The sequence below is a fragment of the Budorcas taxicolor genome, chromosome 4, assembly GCF_023091745.1.
Source record: "Budorcas taxicolor isolate Tak-1 chromosome 4, Takin1.1, whole genome shotgun sequence".
Classification (NCBI taxonomy): Eukaryota; Metazoa; Chordata; class Mammalia; order Artiodactyla; family Bovidae; genus Budorcas; species Budorcas taxicolor.
The window spans coordinates 85,846,605-85,861,976 of record NC_068913.1 but is presented as its reverse complement, the minus strand read 5'-3'; the positions used below and the strand labels follow the sequence as shown (position 1 = coordinate 85,861,976).

The window sequence follows — 15,372 nt, the reverse complement described above, 5'->3', positions numbered from 1 at the left end:
TTCAAAAGCAGAGACATTACTTTGCCGACTAAGGTCCGTCTAGTCAAGGCTATGGTTTTTCCTGTGGTCATGTATGGATGTGAGAGTTGGACTGTGAAGAAGGCTGAGCGCCGAAGAATTGATGCTTTTGAACTGTGGTGTTGGAGAAGACTCTTGAGAGTCCCTTGGACTGCAAGAAGATCCAACCAGTCCATTGTGAAGGAGATCAGCCTTGGGATTTCTTTGGCAGGAATGATGCTAAAGCTGAAATTGCAGTACTTTGGCCACCTCATGCAAAGAGTTGACTCATTGGAAAAGACTCTGATTCTGCGAGGGATTGGAGGCAGGAGGAGAAGTGGACGACCGAGGATGAGATGGTTGGATGGCATCACAGACCCGATGGATGTGAGTCTGAGTGAACTCCGGGAGTTGGTGATGGACAGGGAGGCCTGGCGTGCTGCAATTAATGGGGTTGCAAAGAGTCGGACACAACTGAGCGACTGAACCAAACTGAACTGATGTCAACCTAGACAGAATATTAAAAAGCATAGACATTACTTTGCCAACAAAGGTCTGTCTAATCAAAGCTATGGTTTTTCCAGTAATCATGTATGGATGTGAGAGTTGGACCATAGAGAAAGCTGAACACCAAAGAATTGATGCTTTTGAACTGTGTTGTTGGAGAAGATGATTGTGCTTTTCCTGGACTGCAAGGAGATCCAACCAGCCAATCCTAAAGGAAATGAGTCCTGAATATTCATTGGAAGGACTGATAATGAATATGAAACTCCAATACTTTAACCACCTGATGTTAAGAACTGACTCATTGGAAAAGACCCTGATGCTGGGAAATATTGAAGGCGGGAGAAAAAGGGGACGACAGAGGATGAGATGGTTGGATGGCATCACCGACTTGATGGACATGAGTTTAAGCAAGTTCTGGGAGCTGGTAATGGACTGGGAAGCCTGGCATGCTACATTCCATGGAGTCACAAAGAGTCAGGCATGACTGAGAGACTGAACTGTACTGATGTCAAATCCATAGCTAACATCTCACTCAATGGTGCAAAACTGAAATCTTTTCCTCTAAAATCAACAACAAGGTAAGGATGATCATTCTCACCATTTCTATTTAACACAGTATTGGAAGTTTTAGTCATAGCAATTCGACAAGACAAAGGAATGAAAGGCATCTAAACAGAAAAGGAAGAAGTAAAGCTGTCACTATTTGCTGATGACATAGTACTATGCATAGAAAATCCTAAAGTTCTATCAAAAAATTATTAGAAATAATGCATGAAAAACTGATATACTTTTAATTTTAGATCTTTATAGACCATTTTTATTTAAAAATTAATATGGATACTAAAATTTTATTAAGATGCGCTTTGCTGAATATAAGTAGTTTTACATTCTTCCTGGTATTCATTGGGGCTTTTAATTTGATAATTGGTCTTTCTTCAGAATTAGCAAGTGTTATTCTATCAATACAAATTTCTTACATCTGTTTCCTTTCTCTTTTATTTCCTCTTGTTGACTTCTATTTGATGAATTATGTGATTAAAAAAAAATTACCCTCCTCTTTTTCCTAACTTTCCTCAAATATATTTTTATATTGGTAAAGTTGCCCTCAGTTAAGGAAGGATTCTCTGGTTCAAGTTTCTAGATCACTATTTTCTCTTCAGCATTTTCCATTAAACTATCATTCTCTTTGCTGCTGCTGCTGCTAAGTCGCGTCAGTCGTGTCCAACTCTGCGACCCCATAGACGGCAGCCCACCAGGCTCCCCTGTTCCTGGGATTTCCAGGCAAGAACAGTGGAGTGGGTTGCCATTTCCTTCTCCAATGCATGAAAGTGAAAAGTGAAGTCGCTCAGTAGTGTCCGACTCTTAGCAACCCCATGGACTGTAGCCAACCAGGCTCCTCCATCCATGGGATTCTCCAGGGAAGAGCACTGGAGTGGGGTGCGATTGCGTTAACCAGTCAGTCTCTTTATTGTTTGCTATTGTTTTTTCCTCCTCTACCTGTATTTTAATTTCTAAGAAATCTAACAGTTTTCTTATGGAAGCAACCTTAAAAAAAAAAAAAAAAACTTTGAAATACTGAATCAATAACTTTCTTGAGAAAATAACATTATGTGGAAAAACACATTGATTATTAAGAACTGAAAAATTATTCCATGGATTTGTCTCAGAAGATTAAAATTTTTTAAGCATAGCACAGCCAATTAATTTTACATACCATTTCATTTTAATATGTTATATACAGTACATTTTAAATCTGTAATTACATATTTTATATAAAATAATCTATATGCCTTATGATCAAAATTAATTTTTTCAAAAATAGGTAATAGAATTTTAAATCATAAGAAATGTGTCATTTAAAATCTCATAATGTCTTTGCTCTTAGTGGCATATAAAATAGTGGTGAATCATAGATTCAGTGAAATACTACCTTCAAAGTAGATGTCAGAGTAAAGGACAGTTATGTACTTAGGAATATGATGTAATGTTATTACTTTGCAATTAGAGCATGCTTAATTTATTAAGTAGTAATTGTTTCATTTATATGCAAAGCTACTCTTCATATGCATGATCCTGTATCCTTTTAGTGTTGTACTCAAATCGTGTCAGAGGGGCAATTTATTTAAGTGTGTTCATAGAGTTAGTATTTGAATAGGGTTCATTTCAAGTGTGTTCATAGAGATAGTGTTAAGTTTGTATATAATCTTCTTATCCACGTAAAACTATTAATCTCTTTATATTACTCAGTTTAGTTCAGTTCAGTTTAGTTGCTCAGTCATGTCAACTCTTTGTGACCCCATGAATCACAGCACGCCAGACCTCCCTGTCCATCACCAACTCCCCGGAGTTCACTCAAACTCACGTCCATCAAGTCAGTGATGCCATCCAGCCATCTCATCCTCTGTTGTCACCTTCTCCTCCTACCCCAATCCCTCCCAGGATCAGAGTCTTTTTCAATGAGTCAACTCTTCGCATAAGGTGACCAAAGTACCGGAGTTTCAGCTTTAGCATCATTCCTTCCAAAGAACACCCAGGGCTGATCTCCTTGAGAATGGACTGGTTGGATCTCCTTGCAGTCCAAGGGACTCTCAAGAATCTTCTCCAACACCACGGTTCAAAAGCATCAGTTCTTTGGCGCTCAGCTTTCTTGAAAGTCCACTCTCGCACCCATACATGACCACTGGAAAAATCATAGCCTTGACTAAATGGACCTTTTTTGGCCAAGCAATGTCTCTGCTTTTCAATATGCTATCTAGGTTGGTCATAGCTTTTTTTCAAAGGAATAAGCGTCTTTTAATTTCATGGCTACAATCACCATCTGCAGTGATTCTGGAGCCCCCAAAGATAAAGTCTGACACTGTTTCCACTGTTTCCCCATCTATTTCCCATGAAGCGATGGGACCAGATGCCATGATCTAGTTTTCTGAATGTTGAACTTTAGGCCAACTTTTTCCCTCTCCTCTTTCACTTTCATCAAGTGGCTGTTTAGTTCTTCTTCACTTTCTGCCATAAGGGTGGTGTCATCTGCATATCTGAGGTTATTGATATTTCTCCCAGCAATCTTGATTCCAGCTTGTGCTTCTTCCAGCCCAGCGTTTCTCATGATATACTCTGCATATAAGTTAAATAAGCAGGGTGACAATATACAGCCTTGATGTACTCCTTTTCCTATTTGGAACCAGTGTGTTGTTTCATGTCCAGTTCTAACTGTTGCTTCCTGACCTACAAACAGGTTTCTCAAGAGGCAGGTCAGGTGGTCTGGTATGCTTATCTCTTTCAGAATTTTCCACAGTTTATTGTGATCCACACAGTCAAAGGCTTTGGCATAGTCAATAAAGCAGAAATAGATGTTTTTTTAGAGCTCTTTTGCTTTTTCAATGATCCAGCAGATGTTGACAATTTGATCTCTAGTTCCTCTGCCTTTTCTAAAAAGAAACCAGCTTGAACATCAGGGAGTTCACAGTTCACGTATTGCTAAAGCCTGGCTTGGATACTTTTGAGCGTTACTTTATATTACTCAGAAGTATATTAATAGGGCACAAACTTAAATAGGAGAATTATAGCACAGGAGATTCATTTTGTATGGGAGTGATACTTAGGTGTGTGTGAGGAAAGACTGAAATCTAGAAAATCTCTTATTTTGCTTCTGTTTCAGATGTTCATTTGAACAGACAAAACATGTAATTCAATTAAATTTTAAGTGAACACTTTTACCCTACAGACAGTAAAACATTTGATTCTAAGGAGTTTTATTCTTTCTGTATTGTTCATTATCCTGGCCTGGTGTCCAGAGAAGGTGAAATCATACCTAGGCTACTTCTGTTTCTTATTTGGAAAACAATATCTGAGGCTTACTAGAGCTATAAATGTTGAGGCAGTAAAAATGACCACAGTTAAGTAGTCTTAGGTGCAAATTGGTGTTGGCACTGAATGTGGTAAAGTACCTGTTTTGACGCAAGGAAAAATATTTATAAGGTCCTCCTATTTAAACTATTTTCAGATTGTTGTCTAGGAAATCCTGACTGATTTAAGTCTCCCTACATGAGCCTGAATCTGACACTAGAAATTCACTAACAGTAGAACTTGGTCTTGCTTTAAAGTCAGTTTTAGGAATCATTAACTATAGGAGACTTTGAATGTGCCTCAGTTCAGTTCAGTTCAGTCGCTCAGTCGTGTCCAACCCTTTGCAACCCCATGAATCGCATCTTCTGTCGTCCCCTTCTCCTCCTGCCTCCAATCCCTCCCAGCATCAGGGTCTTTTCCAGTGAGTCAACTCTTCGCATGAGGTGGCCAAAGTATTGGAAGTTCAGCTTTAGCATCTGTCCTTCCAATGAACACCCAGGACTGATCTCCTTTAGAATGGAATGGTTGGATCCTTGCAGTCCAAGGGACTCTCAAGAGTCTTCTCCAACACCACAGTTCAAAAGCATCAATTCTTCGGTGCTCACCTTTCTTCACAGTCCAACTCTCACATCCATACATGACCACTGAAAAAACCATAGCTTTGACTAGATGGACCTTTGTTGGCAAAGTAATGTCTCTGCTTTTAAATATGCTATCTAGGTTGGTCATAACTATCCTTCCAAGGAGGAAGCGTCTTTTAAGTTCATGGCTGCAATCACATCTGCAGTGATTTTGGAACCCCCAAAAATAAAGTCTGACACTGCTTCCACTGTTCCAAGGAGTAAGAGTCTTTTGATTTCACGGCTGCAATCATGAGCTGCAGTGACTTTGGAGCCCCAAAACATAAAATCCGACACTGTTTCCATTGTTTCTCCATCTATTTTCCATGCAGTGACGAGATCAGATGCCATGATCTTAGTTTTCTGAATGTTGAGCTTTAAGCCAACTTTTCCACTCTCCTGTTTCACTTGCATCAAGAGGCTTTTTAGTTCCTTTTCACTTTCTGCCATAAGGGTGATGTCATCTGCATATCTGAAGTTATTGATATTTCTCCCAGCAATCTTGATTCCAGCTTGTGCTTCCTCCTACCCATCATTTCTCATGATGTACTCTGCATTAAAGTTAAATAAGCAGGGTGACAATATACAGCCTTGACACACTCCTTTTCCTATTTGGAATCAGTCGTTGTTCCATGTCCAATGCTAACTGTTGCTTCCTGACCTGCATAGAGGTTTCTCAAGAGGCAGGTCAGGTGGTCTGGTTTGCCCATCTCTTTCAGAATTTTCCACAGTTTATTGTGATCCACATAAAAGCTTTGGTATAGTCAATAAACAGAAGCAGATGTTTTTCTAGAACTCTCTTGCTTTTTCTTTGATCCAGCAGATGTTGGCAATTTGATCTCTGGTTCCTCTGCCTTTTCTAAAACCAGCTTGAACATCTGGAAGTTCATGGCTCACGTATTGTTGAAACCTGGCTTGGAGAATTTTGAGCATTACTTTGCTAGTGCGTGAGAGGAGTGCAATTGTGCAGTAGTTTGAGCATTCTTTTGCATTGCCTTTGTTAGGGATTATGAGGAAAACTGACCTTTTCCTTGGGCCACTGTTGTGCTTTCCAAATTTGCTGGCATATTGAGTGCAGCACTTTCACAGCATCATCTTTTAGGGTTTGAAATACCTCAGCTTGAATTCTATCACCTCCACTAGCTTTGTTTGTAGTGATGCTTCAAAAGGCCCACTTGACTTCACATTTCAGGATGTCTGGCTCTTGGTGAGTGATCACACTATTGTGATTATGTGGGTCGTGAAGATCTTTTTTGTACAGTTCTTCTGTGTATTCTTACCACCTCTTCTTAATATCTTCTGCTTCTGTTAGGTACATACCATTTCAGTCCTTTATCGAGCCCAATTTTGCATGAAATGTTCCCTTGGTATCTCTAATTTTCTTGAAGAGATCCCTAGTCTTTCCTATTCTATTGTTTTCCTCTATTTCTTTGCATTGATCGCTGAGGAAGGCTTTCTTACCTCTCCTTGCTATTCTTTGGAACTCTGCATTTAAATGGGTATATCTTTCCTTTTCTCCTTTGCTTTTCACTTCTCTTCTTCTCACAGCTATTTGTAAGGCCTCCTCAGACCGCAGTTTTGCTTTTTGGCAGTTCTTTTTCTTGGGGATGGTCTTGATCCCTGTCTTCTGTACAATGTCACAAACCTCCATCCATAGTTCATCAGGCACTCTGTCTATCAGATCTAGTCCCTTAAATCTATTTTTTCACTTCCACTGTATAATCATAAGGGATTTGACTTAGGTCATGCATGAATGGTCTAGTGGTTTTCCCTGCTTTCTTCAATTTAAGTCTAAATTTGGCAATAAGGAGTTCATGATCTGAGCCAGAGTCAGGCCCCGGTCTTGTTTTTGACAACTGTATAGAGCTTTTCCATCTTTGGCTGCATAGTATATAATCAATCTGATTTCAGTGATGACTATCTGGTGATGACCATGTGTAGAGTCTCCTCTTGTGTTGTTGGAAGAGGGTGTTTCCTACGACCACGGTGTTCTCTTGGGAAAACTCTATTAGCCTTTGCTCTGCTTCATTCCATACTCCAAGACCAAATTTGCCTGTTACTCCAGGTGTTTCTTGACTTCCTACTTTTGCATTCCAGTCCCCTATAATGAAAAGACATCATTTTTGAGTGTTAATTCGCAAAGGTCTTGTAGGTCCTCATAGAACCATTGAACTTCAGCTTCTTCAGCGTTATTGGTTGGGGCATAGGCTTGGATTACTGTGATATTGAATAGTTTGCCTTGGAAACAGAGATCATTCTGCCGTTTTTGAGACTGCATCCAAGCACTGTATTTAGGACTCTGTTGTTGACCATGATGGCTACTCCATTTCTCCTAAGGGATTTCTGCCCACAGTAGTAGATATAATGGTCATCTGTGTTAAACTCACCCATTCCAGTCCATTTTAGTTTACTAATTTCTAGAATGTCAGTGTTCACTTTTGCCATCTCCTGTTGACCACTTCCAATTTGCCTTGATTTATGGACCTAACTTTCCAGGTTTGTATGCAATATTGCTCTTTACAGCATCGGACCTTGTTTCTATCACCAGCCACATCTACAACTGGGTATTGTTTTTGCTTTGGGTCCATCCCTTCATTCTTTCTGGAGTTATTTCTCCACTGATCTCCAATAGTATATTGGGAACTTACCGACCTGGGGAGTTCCTCTTTCAGTATCCTATCATTTTGCCTTTTCATACTGTTCAAACCAAGTAAGATGGTAAGTTTTGCAAGAGGGCAGACACACTGAAACCATAATGACAGAAACAGCCAATCTGATCACATGGACCACAGACTTGTCTAACTCAATGAAACTAAGCCATGGTGTGTGGGGCCACCCAAGATGGATGGGTCATGGTGGAGAGGTCTGACAGACTGTGGTTCACTGGAGAAGGGAATGGCAAACCACTTCATTATTCTTGCCTTGAAAACCCCATGAACAGTATGAACAGTATGAATGTGCCTAGAAGGTGAAATTTAATTGTTCAAAACTAGAGTCCAATGGTAAATCATTATCTAAGGCTGATAGGCTGGGAAACTGTGTTGGATAAACACATTAATATTAAAAAAATTTATATGTCATTCACAGGTAGTGCTGTATGAATCAAGATGTCTTTCTCAAAAGTCTGAATTGTCTTCAAGGCTTCCTGCTACAGGTAAATGTTCTCTTAGATCATTGCTTATAGCAAGGACAATCAGTGCTTTGCCAGCATCCATACATAAGCCAATGTTTGGAATATGTGTTTACTCTTGTGTAACTCTGTAAGATACTAGTGACTTCTTTCATTCTCTCAACCTGTAGAAAGTCTCTCTTTCTATTACCAGATTTCTGGGTACCTTTCCTACAAAGAAGCTGAAGCTATAGCCCTGTTCTTATTCTTTATCAACTTTATTTTAAGCAGAAATCCTAAATGACTCAAGAGTCTGTCAGTTCCTTCTTTTTCATTTCAGAAGCATACACTTCCTTGTCTACTAGCAGCCAACATCCTTCCAGTTCCTGCTGTGTTCTCAGTGCTAGCTTAGCATTGAGCCAGATTCAACAAATAATTTCTCAAACATGATCTCATCATTTTGGCATCTTCTCGGGGACTAATATTTATGTTCTGTCATTGCTTCAGCTACCACTCCACTTGAGGATCTTTGGATTTTTTTTTTTTTCATTCTGTGTTGCTTTTGTTTTATGGAAAATTATATCAAATCAACATTAAACTAAGCTGAATACAAAGTCTTAGTAAGTGAGGCCTGTTGGTCTCATATAAAAAAGCATATATATATATAAAAACTCATATACAAAAACTACTCTTTGCACTTAAAATTTCAGGAAGGGAACTTGAAACAGCTTCATGTTTACATGTTTCAGCTCCAGAGCACAGGAATGACTCCGACATCCACTGTCAGATGTTTTCAATCACTTTAGCATCAAGTCTCTTCAAGAGGTTATTTTTTGGTAGAATATTTACTTCTACAAATTCTCCATCCCCTGGCATTGGATTAAGCTTTACAGTTCAGCATCCTTCCCATTTACAGTTATTGTCAAAATGTATGTAGTACCATTGACAAACTTGGATCCATACTTACAGCTGGAGAACAGTCAGTATCACCTTTTATTGTCAGTTCCTTTCTTAAGCTCCCAAAGTACAGGTGCTTCTGGACTTTCATTATCAGCTATGAAATCTCTGGGGAATTCTAGGCCGTAGCCTCCCATTGGCAGTCATAGATGCTTCACCATGATATATCCTTAATGAACACTTCTTTGCAGCACTGAGATAACTGCCACATGGTCAGCTGACTATCTTTCCCAGGTACATGTTTCAAGTTTACCAAGTTCTAATTTTACCAGTAAGACCCATGTACAGTTTCTTCAAGCTTGATCCATTTTTCCTTCTGGAATAAACACATTGGATATAATAGGCTGGCATGTTGGGACAATTTTGTTGGTGCTTAGTTTTCCCTTACTAATCTAGTTAGTCTTTTCAGCCCTCAGGAAAGAGGCTCATGTCCAAGATGTGGGGAGAAGAGAATGATACTCTTTTGGCAAAAGGTTGAAGAAAGAAAGGACCATTCTGAAGCAGCACTCTCAGGAAATGCCAGTACAACACAGCCCTTCTGAGCCATTTTAAACTTCTCCAGAACTATAAAAAATAATTTGTATTAAGTCACCAAATTTTCAGTCATTGGTCAGAACAGCAATGGAAAACTAATCCAGATGGGAAAGACATTCTAAGAAGAAGAATCTGCAAAATGCATAGACTTGAGATATTACTTATTCAGATAATGAAGAGAGGTTTGGAGTGTTTTGATACACAGTCTGGTAGGAGAAGGGCTGATGAAGAGATTCATATCAATTGAGACAGGCAATGTTATTAAATCCTGGAATGTGAAGTCAAGTGGGCCTTAGGAAGCATCACTACAAACAAAACTAGTGGAGGTGATGGAATTCCAGTTGAGCTATTTCAAATCCTGAAAGATGATGCTGTGAAAGTGCTGCACTCAATATGCCAGCAAGTTAGGAAAATTCAGCAGTGGCCACAAGACTGGAAAAGGTCAGTTTTCATTCCAATCCCAAAGAAAGGCAATGCCAAAGAATGCTCAAACTACTGCACAATTGCACTCATCTCACATGCTAGTAAAGTGATGCTTAAAATTCTCCAAGCCAGGCTTCAGCAATACGTGAACCCTGAACTTCCTGATGTTCAAGCAGGTTTTAGAAGGGGCAGAAGAACCAGAGATCAAATGCCAACATTTGCTGGATCATCAAAAAAGCAAGAGAGTTCCAGAAAAACATCTGCATCTGCTTTATTGACTATGCCAAAGCCTTTGACTGTGTGGATCACAATAAACTGTGGAAAATTCTGAAAGAGATGGGAATACCAGGCCACCTGACCTGCCTCTTGAGAAACCTATATGTAGATCAGGAAGTAACAGTTAGAACTGGACAAGGAACAACAGACTGGTTCCAAACAGGAAAAGGAGTATGTCAAGGCTGTATATTGTCACCCTGCTTATTTAACTTACATGCAGAGTACATCGTGAGAAACGCTGGACTGGAGGAAGCACAAGCTGGAATCAAGATTGCTGGGAGAAATATCAATAACCTCAGATATGCAGATGACTCCACCCTTATGGCAGAAAGTGAAGAAGAACTAAAGAGCCTCTTGATGAAAGTGAAAGAGGAGAGGGGAAAAGTTGGCTTAAAGTTCAACATTCAGAAAACCAAGATCAAGGCATTCAGTCCTGTCACTTCATGGCAAGTAGATGCGGAAACAGTTTCAAACTTTATTTTTCTGTGCTCCAAACTCACTGCAGATGGTGATTGCAGCCATTAAATTAAAAGATGCTTACTTATTGGAAAGAAAGTTATAACCAACTTAGAGAGCATATTAAAAAGCAGAGACATTACTTTGCCAACAAAGGTTCATCTAGTCAAAGCTATGGTTTTTCCAGTGTTCATGTATGGATGTGAGAGTTGGACTATAAAGAAAGCTGAGTGCTGAAGAATTGATGCTTTTGAACTGTGGTGCTGGAGAAGACTCTTGAGAGTCCCTTAGACTGCAAGGAGATCCAACCAGTCCATCCTAATGGAGATCAGTCCTGAGTGTTCATTGGAAGGACTGATGTTGAAGCTGAAACTCCAATAAAAAGACTCTGATGCTGGGAAAGATTGAGGAGAAGGGGATAACAGAGGATGAGATGGCTGGATGGCATCACCAACTCAGTGGACATGGGTTTGGGTGGACTCCAGGAGTTGGTGATGGATAGGGAGGCCTGGCATGCTGCAGTTCATGGGGTCGCAAAAATCGGACAGAACTGAGTGACTGAACTGAACTGAACTGAACTGAATTTTATTGAAAGGTAGACAAAGATCTTATGTTTTATAAAATAATTCTAGTAGTAATGAGCTGGAAACACTAGAGGTATGAGTTCAAGAGGATCTTAAATTGCATATGATTTTACTATTTTCTAGCCATAGCCCTCCACAAATTCTTAAATTTAATAAGTGGAAGAATATAGGTTTCGTTAAGTCTAACAGTGCTCTCTAACATGCTTTTTTTCTTTGCTCATAATGATTGCTCATGTCCTCTTCTTTCATACAATAATGAGCATGAGAAATCATTATAATAAAAATAGCAGTGTACTTTATTTCTCCTAGGGAGCCTTACCATATGGCACCTGTCTCTGTTATTTAACTTGATCTTTTAAAAATCTTGTAAGAGCCTGTGTGTCATACTCATTAAAGTGTCATATTCTGTAAACGATCTGATTCCAAAGTGACATGCATCCCTTTGATAAGAAAAGAAACATTTTTATGTTCTAAAACTAAGAGGTAAAATCTCAACACATGTACAAGGAATAAAATTAAATGCATTTAAATATTAATAGTATTAAAGATCATTTTTTCACTGAATAATCTTTGTTTTAATAATTCATTTGTCTAGAAAAATGCAACTGAGTTTAGATGAATGGAATTAGGCATCTAATTTGCCTACCTATAATTATAAAAACTTAAAAAATAATTCTCAATCTCAAAGAAAATGAAAGTAAAGAGTATTGATGCTCATCAACATTACTAATAAATGAAAATTAACACAATTTTAAGATATTTTCCTAAAAGTTTTAAATTAAAAAAAAACACCCTCTAATTTAGGAAATAGTGCAATGAAATTTGTATATATATTCCTTACAAGAAGGATTTACTAACTATGCAGCATTTCTGTAAAACAAGTTTCAATTATGCAGCAAGATTCATAAGATATCCCTCAATGATGTCATTCTATAGTATATAGTAAATAAAATTTAAACTTTAGAAATTATTAAACATTCAAGTGCTAAATCATCATATACTATCACTTTATGCTGGGATAACTGTAATTGAATTGAATCTATAGATCACATTGCAAAGAACTGACATCTTGACATTAAGTTTTCATGTACATGAATATGGGCCTTATCTCTATTTTGTTCTTTGATTTCCTTCATCAGAGTTTCTTGATTTTCCTCTTATAAATCCTGCATGTTTTGTCAGATTTATTCCCATATATATCGCTTTATGTGTACTTGTGCTTAGTGGCTCAGTTGTGTCTGACTCTTTGTGATCCTGTGGACTGTAGCCTGCCAGGCTCCTCTGTCCAGGGGATTTTTCAGGCAAGGATAATGAACGGGGTTGCCATTTTCCTCATTCTGGGGATCTTCCTGACCTAGGGTTCGAACCATAAATTCTGTGTCTCCTGCATTGTAGGTGGATTCTTTACCAGCTGAGCCATCAGGGAAGCCCATTTTGTGTGTGTACTATGGTAAACAGTTTTAATTTCCAATTCCAGTTTTTCACTGGAGAAGGAAATGGCAATCTATTCCAGTATTCTTGCCTAGAGAATCCCATGGAAGGAGAGGCTTGGTGGGCTACAGTCCACAGGTTGCAAACAGTCGGATACGACTGAGTGACTTCACTTTCACTTTCTGTATGTTAATCTGGTATACTGAAACCTTACTATAATTATTGCTTAATAGTTCAGAAGATTTTTTTCTTTCTTTGGTTAGTTTTTTTTTTTTTTTTTTTTTCAGAATTTCTAGAAAGAAAACCATATCACTTGCAAAGACAGTTTTAAATTTTCCTTTCTAATTTGAATACAGTTTAATTCCTTTTCTTATTGCATTGCTTAGAACTTCCATATGATGTGGAAAAGTAGTGGTAAGGTGGACATATTTACCTTGTACCTGGTCTTAGTGGGAAAGTTTCAAGTTTCTCACCATTAAGAATTATATTAGCTGTAGGGGTTTTTGTAGATATTTTATCAAATTGATGAAACTCTCTCTGTATACTGATTTAAAAAGAGTTTTGGTATTAATGCTTTTAAATTAGAAAGGAAAACTTAAAGCTGTCTTTGTAGATGACAAGGTTTTCTTTGCAGAAATAAATGTACAAAAGTTATTCCATTTTAATGACTACATCTGTGCCCTTTTTCCTTTATTATTTTTATTATTTATGGTTTATTTTTCCCTTAGGTTATATGGTAATTTGTCTTTTTTGTGAATTTTACCAAAAATATAATTTTCTGTATTTATATATTAGCTAATTCCCAGTCTCTACTTCATTGAATTTTGTCTTTATCTTCATTTTTAACTCTTTTCTTGTTTCATTCCACTTGTTTTTCTTTGTCCATTTTTTTTTGTGCTAGAAATTTCATTCATTTATATTTTCAATTTTTTTGGCAACAAATTTTTAAGGCTATAAAATTTTGTCTGGTCACTTCCATAAAATTTCTTTATATTCTGACATAGAATACCTCTATTATTTTTAACTTTAAAAAATTCATCAACTTGGTATCACCTTTTACTTTTTATCCAAGAGTTTAAAATGAAACAGAAAAGTTATAGAAATAATGGAGATATACTTTACATACAATTATGACATATTATAAATACAAAATAACCCACTTGTTTAATATCTCTAGATTAACCATAAATAGCTACAATAGGTGTATAGTATAACAGCTGTAAATAAATAGCCTTAACTTTTCACTAGAAAACTTCATAAAACCAAATATGAAACAGACAGAGCTTCTTGACTTTCCTATTTCTACCAGATAAAGGCCAAAACACTTCAATAGTTCAGACTATGCTGAGAAAAATTAGAAAGGAAACATAAAACAGAGATATCTATGTACAGTGCATTTCCCACGGATGGAACAAATTGGTCTTTCTAAAAATGATATGGCAATGGAGACAGTAAGAGCTTGTTAGCGATTCCTACAGGTCTCAAGGGGTTCAAACTCTAAACAAACAGAACATCGTTCAGTTTATTTTCAGAGATTCAAAAGTTTTTGCAAAACTCACTCTGGAAATCTTCAGGGAAAAACATACTTCATTACTGCTTTCTGGCAACTTTCTATATTCTCAGAATAATCCTCAAACCCATTTTGGGTTGTCCTAATGGCTCATGAATCTGGCAACACTGATGGGAGTCAGACCACAAAGATAGGTGGACATGACTGGAACCATGATTATGGACAAGAGAGTCCATCAGTTTTAATTATGGTAGGCAGATCTCCTGAAGTGACATCTGGTGTAAAGCTTGTTCTGCATATTTTTAATTCTCCTTTATGACAAAATATGTCTTGTGTGTGTGTATGCTAGTCTCTCAGTCGAGTCTGACTCTTTGCGACCCCATGGACTGTAGCTCTCCAGGCTCCACTGTCCATGGAATTTTCCAGAGAAAAATACTGGAGTGGGTTGCCATTCCCTTCTCCAGGAGTCTTCCCAATGCAGGAATTGAACCCAGATCTCCCCGTTTCAGGCAGATTCTTTACCATCTGAGCCACCAGGGACCCATTAGTATCCCTTGTCTTATTTTTCCTTTTTGTTACTTATCTACATGCAAACATCTAGTATTTTAATGACTCCTATCTTTACAGGGAGATAAAAATATCTTTATCTTTATCCTTATATTTCTCTGTTCTCTTCATTTTCCCTACATTCTCTCTCACATCAAGTACTTATTCATATATACCACTGCAAAACTTTTCCCTATTGAATCCATGTAGTTTTCCCCTCGGTAATCCTTTAATTGATCGTGTATGCCTTCCTGGTCAAGGCACCACTTTCTTTCACCCAAATTACTATGGCAGTCTCCTAACTGGCCTTTCTGATTTTTGTTCTTCCTCTATAACCTATTTATAACATGGCATATGGTGTGATAATAAATAAATGAATAAACAAACAGTATCTCTCATTTGTTGAAATGTCTCTAATACAATGGCTTCCAGTGTCTCCAAGAGATACAGACAAATGAATTAAAATGGCACCGATGTCCAACATGATCTGAGTCTTTCTTATTGCTCCTTGACTTCATCTCCTACCATTTCTCTCCTCTTCTGAACATTTCTCACTCCCTGGATGCAGTGCTTTAAGTA

At 37.9% G+C, this 15,372-nt stretch overlaps 1 pseudogene; it reads right to left on the bottom strand.

Moving 5' to 3' along the window:
* Nucleotides 1–8,774: 8,774 nt before the first annotated feature.
* LOC128046301 (ADP-sugar pyrophosphatase-like) lies at nt 8,775–9,364 on the bottom strand (annotated as a pseudogene).
* Between the last annotated feature and the right edge of the window lie 6,008 nt (nt 9,365–15,372).